The 7511-nt window shown below is 41.5% G+C and overlaps 1 pseudogene; it reads right to left on the bottom strand.

Moving 5' to 3' along the window:
- Positions 1-2548: 2548 nt before the first annotated feature.
- LOC144717101 (putative long-chain-alcohol O-fatty-acyltransferase 5 pseudogene) lies at positions 2549-3887 on the bottom strand (annotated as a pseudogene).
- Positions 3888-7511: the final 3624 nt, after the last annotated feature.

The following is a 7511-nucleotide window of genomic DNA, read 5'->3' as shown; positions in this document are numbered from 1 at the left end:
TTATGAGGAGATATTAAGGAGAGATAATAAGCACTATTCAGGAAATGAGTTCACTGGTTTGATGCATTTGAATCCCCATATCGTTTTATATGTAACTATGAACTAGGTTCATTCATGCTACAGGTGTGCTAAGTTGTTCTTTGACCTAAGACACGATAAATATTTTGGATGGGCAACTGTTTTTCTTTTTTACTATCACATAAGGGACTGGAAATATGCTTAGCTCAGATGCAAATGGACAATGGCCCAAAAGTCCCAAAACATAGGATTCTGTCGGCTTACCTATTTTGACAAAAATCCATGAAGGGTTAAATGGTCATGATGTGATCATCCACCTTGTTACAGAGAACAAAGCTCAGAAAATACAAGGTAGAGGAATTACTGGACAAAAGAAATTTTTTGATTATGAACCAAATTCTTGAATACTAGATTGGATGGTTGATTGGGATTTGATAATATGACCATACCCCAAATTATTCTATGATTTTTACATGGACGAGGGATTATACCGTAGATGATAAACATAAAATTTAATGGTTCTTATGAAATATTCTATGAAGTACGAATATATATAAAGGACCAAAAATTTCCAATCAGATTTTTTCTCAGTATCCCTGATCCTTATTCCTCCCTCCATGGGTGGCGTCCTCTATTAATACAAGAGGCATGGGAAAATGATCATCTCAGATTGTTGGATACACATATCAAGTAGAAGATGAAGAGACTCAATGTGCTGAGGACCAAATGGATATGTTTAGAGGTCGGACATGTGTACATCTAGTGATGACCCATTCAAAGAACCTAATGATTGCATTCTGTTTAAGGTGATTGGATCATTGACTTGTGTCTTAGTTTTAGGTTTAATTGTTAAATTTGAGACATTTTATTTCATACGATGAAACTGATTCATATTATGATTTTAATTTGATATTATATAAATAGATGGTGAGCTTTCAATCTTCTATATAACATACTGTATGGGGCAAAAGGGAGTGCTAAAATTTCATGAACTTAGACTTTGATATATCTTTTAGATCTCATTGTATGAATTGTAATAATTTTATGTTTTATATGGGTTTGAAGTGACTTATTTTAAGGGTTTATGGGACTACTTTTAAGGAAAAGGTTACATTTTATTTGTTTGGGTATCTCTTTGGTATTTTCTTCCATTTCTTATAATTATCATTAGGCGATTAGACATTGTGCCTTACACTCACCTGTGCAGGAGTTCATAGCAAGCAGGAATCCACCCGGTGATGTAGAAAAATTTGTTATATTCTGATGTGGTGGAAATGTTACTTTTTATTTATAAAGTTGTCTCCATATATTTATAAACATAACCCCTGTAAACCCCTGTATAATACTTTAACTGGTTAATTATATCATTTTAGGATCCATTAACAATATTGTTAAACCATTCGGACACTAATGCAATCATCATCCCTTAATTTGAAATCGTGTGTAATTTAATGTGATTGAAGCATACCACTCCACCTTTGGTCCGGTCCCAGCTTTTAGCAAAGGCCTAAACCATACCTAAAGTTCAGTCTGGTTCAGGTTCCTCCTTGTTCAGTCCAGGTCCCTTCTTGGTCTGGTTAGGTTGACTAGTCAAAGTGAAAGTAGAAAGGTTATGTTGATGGTTATGTTGAGTATGTTGGTTATGTTAACCAGCTATAGGACCGCTGGTCACAAATGCCCCTTGGCTTCCCTTTCCTCTTTCCCCTCTCCCTATCTTCATCTATGAGCCTTTCTCCCTCCACACCTCCCTTTCTCTACACCCCTCTCCCTCCATACATCTATGAGAACTGTCAGGGTCAATAGAAAAAGAAGAAATTTTCAATAGAGGAAGAGGTTGTGATGGGTTGTTGCAGCTTGCCTTATAATAAGAACTCCTCTTCATCGAGCGGGTGCCCACAAATGATCAAATATGTCACAGCTAGGCGGAACTCAATAGAAACCTCTCTGGTGAAATTGGATTTATTTTTTATAATTTTACAAAAAAGTACTAAATAAATATTTAATAATTTACTTCCAGTTCCCTCCCAGTTCAGGCAGGGCTAACTAGTTCTAAATGTCCCCAGTCCTAATTGTTCTGCGCTATAGTTATTGACTTATTTCCTTGTCTCTTTCCCTCTAACTCTCTCTCTCTCTCTCCATCTCCCTCATTCTTTCTCTCTCAACAGATATCTGGCTCTCTCTTTCTCCCTCTCACTCATTCTCTCTTGATCTCTCGTCATAAATCAGAAGTTTTCTACGGAACCAAACCATGCCACGCCCCCCCTCCGGCGTGAAGTCATAGTTCAGCCCTTAATGCGCAATGGACTAGGTCGCCCTTCGAACGTGTCACGGCCGCTCTAAATGCTCCAAGGGCTCACGACGAGTGCCCTAACACGTCTATCCATTTTCCGCTGGCCATGAGACGATAAGGACTCTTCCCACTTCTCAGCATAAGATATCTTGGAAATTTTCTTCGTCCAGAAATAAGGCGATAAGGTTTCCTATACCACCATCTAGATATAAACCACTGCCATATTTTACAACAATTAACTGGAGGTACAATTCTATCTCTAACGATCGATAAACACCAATCCATATTTTACAGCAATTAACTGGAGGGTACAATTCACCTCTTACGATCGATAAACACCACTGCCATATTTTACAACAATTAACTAGAAGGTGCAGTTCAATCTCTGACGATCGATAGACACCACTGCCATATTTTACGACAATTAACCAGAAGTCACAGATCTATCTCTGACGATAGATAACAAAAAAACCAAAACTGGCGGCATCAATCCAGGAATAACCTTGGCCATGAAGTTAACGCACATCATGTCGCATCACAAATCCTTTCAACAGCGAGAGGAAATCCTCCGTCTCCTTCTCAAAAGCCCTGATTGCTGGTGGCATGAACAACCACCAAGAACTCCCCAACACGAACACGACAGTCACCGGTATAGTCAACACGGGGTGTAGCGGCTTCATTCCTCTCCTACTCCACCATTTTTTTACCGATATCTCTGCCGCTGTGCATACGCCGTGAAGCACGAAGAAGAGTCCGACCTCTCCAGACGACGGCTCGACGGCCAGATAATAAAAGAGAACTTCATGCATCAGTGCGGAAACGATAAACGATGCCATGACACCGGCTGTGCGGCCATACAAGCTCCGGACTGGATCATACACGGCGGAACGCAAGAGGCCTGATATTACTAGATTCCAACGCCTGGCCCAGAAATCCTGAAGAGACGACGACAAGAAGGGCGCGGCGAACTGCGGTTCTAGGCCTGTTCCCGGCGGTAGTAACGCTCGGGCCACGACAGCGGTACTTGCGGCGAAGAGATCGATTAACATGTAGGAGTAAAGGAAGTGGAGAGCAAACGCCATTCCCCGATGAAATCGCCGCCTCTCAGGATAGAAATAGACAATAAAGGCCAAGAGGAGACCTTTCATCGCATACCCGGTGATAAAAATCTTTAGTGGACGGGAGGTCTGAGGCGACGCAGGGTTTTTCTTTATCAAGATTGGGAGGGAGGCCAGCAGAATGAACGTCAGCAGCGAACGCTGATCTGTTGTTCCTCCGTTGCGGAGCGGCCCGCGGTCAAACGCAAAGAGGAGAAGCTTGAACGGGGCAAGCCAGACGAATATGCCCGCGGTGATAAACCGGATGTGAACAGTGGAGAAGGAGAAGGGGAGGAGGATGAAGAGGGCTATTACTGGAAGGATCGCAAGGAGGCGCCACTTCCCCGGTCGGATGATAGAATTGAGGAAGTAGCAGTAACTCATCGCCGCCGGAATGGCAACGAACCAAACTCGGACGACGACTTTCACCTCCTCTTCCATTCTCTTCACGCCTCCCGTCCTCTGAGATCCCAGTCGAAGTGTCTGGCTTTGGAGAGAGGAAAATAGGCTTTGATAGGCCTCAGATTCGTTGACCTTGAGACGCCTTAGGCTCTGATGTGACGTCCTTGATGATGACAATCCTACTCCAATTGTGCGTCATGGTTAAAGCTACTGTTCGCCGTCCCGACATCCAGTATCGGACAACCGATATCCGACATCCGGGAAAAAATGGGACGGTTCCGGATATCGGATATCGGGCGATATCCATCTATCAGTGGTTAGACGGATATCGGTACCGCATATCGGAGGGGGAGGGACGAGGCGGATATCGGTTTTCAATATCCGTGTATCGAAAACCGATATCTGGCAATTTTTGTTCAGTCGCCTGCAATCCCATATTGTAAAATTCTAATTTCCGTGAGACTATATATTCTCCCCAGGCATCTTCCAGTTAATTCTCATCTTCACCAGCTCACCGCCCACAGATAATACCTCATGTAATTTAAAATTTAAAATTATCATGATAACGAGGGTAGAGTTGCGTAATATAGTTCATAAAAATAACAATAAATTCAATATTACATAACATCTAGTGTTATTAAGAAATTAGTATATGGTTATTTGAAGAAAATAAAATTGCGTTTTATAGTTAATAAATTAAATAATAAAGTTAATATGACCTAACAAATAATGTTATTAAGAAATTAATATATTGTTATTTTAAGAAAACAAAATTGCGTTATATAGTTAATAAACATAATAATAAATTTAATATGACCTAACAACTAATGTTACTAGGTAATTAATATATTGTCATTTTAAGGAAATAAAGTTGCTAATATAGTAAACAAAAATAACAATAAATTTAATCTTACATAACAACTAATGGAATTAAGAAATTAATATATTGTTATTTTAAGAAAACAAAATTGCGTTATATAGTTAATAAATGGAATAATAAATTTAATATGACCTAACAACTAAAGTTGTTAAGAAATGGTTAAGAAATGGTTATTTTATGTAAAATTGCGTCATACAGTTAAGAAATGGAATAATAAATTTAATATGACCTAAAAACTAATGTTACTAGGTATATTTTTATGTGAAATTAGTTATATAGTGAAATTAGTAAACTATATTTTTATGTGAATAAAACTGCAGAAAATATGTAATACCATAACTAGATTGTTGTAGAATTGTTATTTTTAACTAACAACTAATGTTATTGAGAAACTAATATACTGTTATTTTAAGAGAATAAAATTGTGTAATATAGTTAATAAATTTAATAGACGAGGAAGTATATTTCTTGGCAGTATATTTAATTACAGGGATTATTTTTTTTGATTGATACTAAGATTATTTATTGAATTGTTGGAGGAATATAGTAATGCCGGATATAAATTTGTAACAAGAACTGAAAGTGTCTATTTAAATTGATTTAAAATTTAATATTATGCATTCATTTGAATCGTCGTAGTAATTTAGGGATACTCAATTACATATTTGGAAAATGTACCAAATTTTAAATAAATTCAAAAGAATCCATACACGCCGTTAATTCGACATCTATAGCAAAATTCATATGTATGCTATGATTGTGGCTCTGTCAAAAAAACATAGTCCCAACGGCTGTGTCAGAGATTTGTGCTCACTTGATCATCACCTGCGTTGCAGAAGATAAGAGATCAGTAACGATAATTACGTAGAAACAAGAACATCTAGTTCAGTTATGTTATGTGCACCTCGAGCACATGCAACCATGCCATCTTCTCCGTCGTCAACATCCTCATCTAGCTCAACGTCATTGTAACACCGTTTGTTGTCCGCACGGAGCCAACACTTCACAGTGATTAGTGTTTCAATGCTTATTGGCGATAGACGCGATCGCTTGTATGTGACAATAGCATTGCCAACCGAGAGCATGCGCTCGGTAGGGGCGCTCGTCGCACATACGGATAATAGGTGCCTCGGAATGGTCGCAAGCAAGGGGAAACGCTTCGACCCCGTCATGGTCCACCAAGATAATGGAGTGAACACACCCTCATTTGGCACAGTCTCTACAAGGAACTGGTTGAACTCATCCCAGGCCAACCTCATTGTCACTGGTGCCGGTTGCACGTGCCGCATAGTGCTGCTAAGCCACTTGTCCAACTCTTCACCTCCTGGCTGCCCCTCCTCGGCGCCCTCTCGCCCACGGCTCGAGTAGTCACCGGTAACAACGACCGTACGTATGCGATGGTCGTTTCTCAGACACCCGGACGGAGCATTGCCCCTTTGTGGATTGGATCCATCAATGTTGCACCCGTGATCGCCTCATTCGCCCACAATATCTCAGCGTTCTGTGCAAACTTGCAATGCATCGCTCTACACGCCTGCGCCATGTTCGAACGATCTCCTTCGTATAAGCATCGAACGGATGTGATGAATGTCCCGTCTTCAATTTGCTGGACCACTTCCTCCATGTGAACCTTGAGGCAAGTCTATGAGATACAGGACATCGTAGATCACCGACGTCACTGTCTTGCAAACATGATTAGTTGATACGGCGAAATGGCCAAGGATGCGGCAGAACTCTTTGACAACCTCCCACTCGTCCTTCGACAACTTCGATGACGTCGCCTTCCGGCCAAAAGCCATCGAGACTTCGTCAAGTACATCACGCTTCTTCACGGTGGCCGCCAACATAGTGTACATGCTGTTCCATCGGGTTGGACAGTCTAAGACAACCATGTTGGAGTCCCCGACTTCGGGGTCGTCTTCACAGGCATATGTATAGAGTTCTCTCCGTTGCACAGAGCTCTGAATACTCCGCACTAGGGTGCGTACCTTTGCAACTGTATCACCCAAACATAACGGCTTGCGTGGTCCCTCCTCGTGATCAGACACTAAGTATACATCACCGAGATCATTGTCGTGGTCGCTTTTGTACTGCTCTGTTGTCATCGTCAAGTCGCCTTCTTCGGGTTCCACACCCTAGGCCGAAGGAATACCGAAGCTTTTTAACGCCGCTTGCACGACAATATTCAGAATGTGTGCCACACATGGGACGTACCTCCTAGCAGTAAACGTCGGGTTTACACTCTTCAACTTTCTCGCCATCAATGCCAACATCCTCTTATTCGCCGTGGCATTGTTGGTAGTAACGGCGTAGACCTGCATAATTACATTACACATTGAAAGGCACAAGTTCAACTAATAAAATGAGATAGACGTTGAGTTCTGACCTTCGTCCGCAGACAAAACTCATCTAGTGATTGGAGAACAATGGACGCCATGTTCTCCCCATCGTGCTTGCCGACAATTTCTCGGATGGCAAGTACCCGCTCTTTGTACGTCCACGTGTCGTCCACCTAGTGGACGGTGATGCCTAGCAATCCAGTCCCGTTCTCCGCAGTCCACGCATCTACAGTGAGTGACACTCGAGCCACATTCTCCCAGAGCTTCCTCACACCAAGTTTCATTTGGCCGTGCATTTGGATGGTCCACCTCTTTATGACCTTCGCACTTGGAGGATCCAAGTCGATAAGCATCGTGTAATGCCACATATCCTTGAAGGTGACATTGTCAACAATGCTCCAGGGTGAATCTGTCAGGCATACAAATCGTGCAATGAAATTCTTCATCTCATCTGGAGTGTGCCCTTTAATCGGCCCCCGTCGGCT

The sequence above is a fragment of the Wolffia australiana genome, chromosome 2 (assembly GCF_029677425.1).
Source record: "Wolffia australiana isolate 7733 chromosome 2, ASM2967742v1".
NCBI lineage: Eukaryota > Viridiplantae > Streptophyta > Magnoliopsida > Alismatales > Araceae > Wolffia > Wolffia australiana.
The sequence above is the reverse complement of the archived record's forward strand: the minus strand, read 5'-3'. Positions and strand labels throughout refer to the sequence as shown.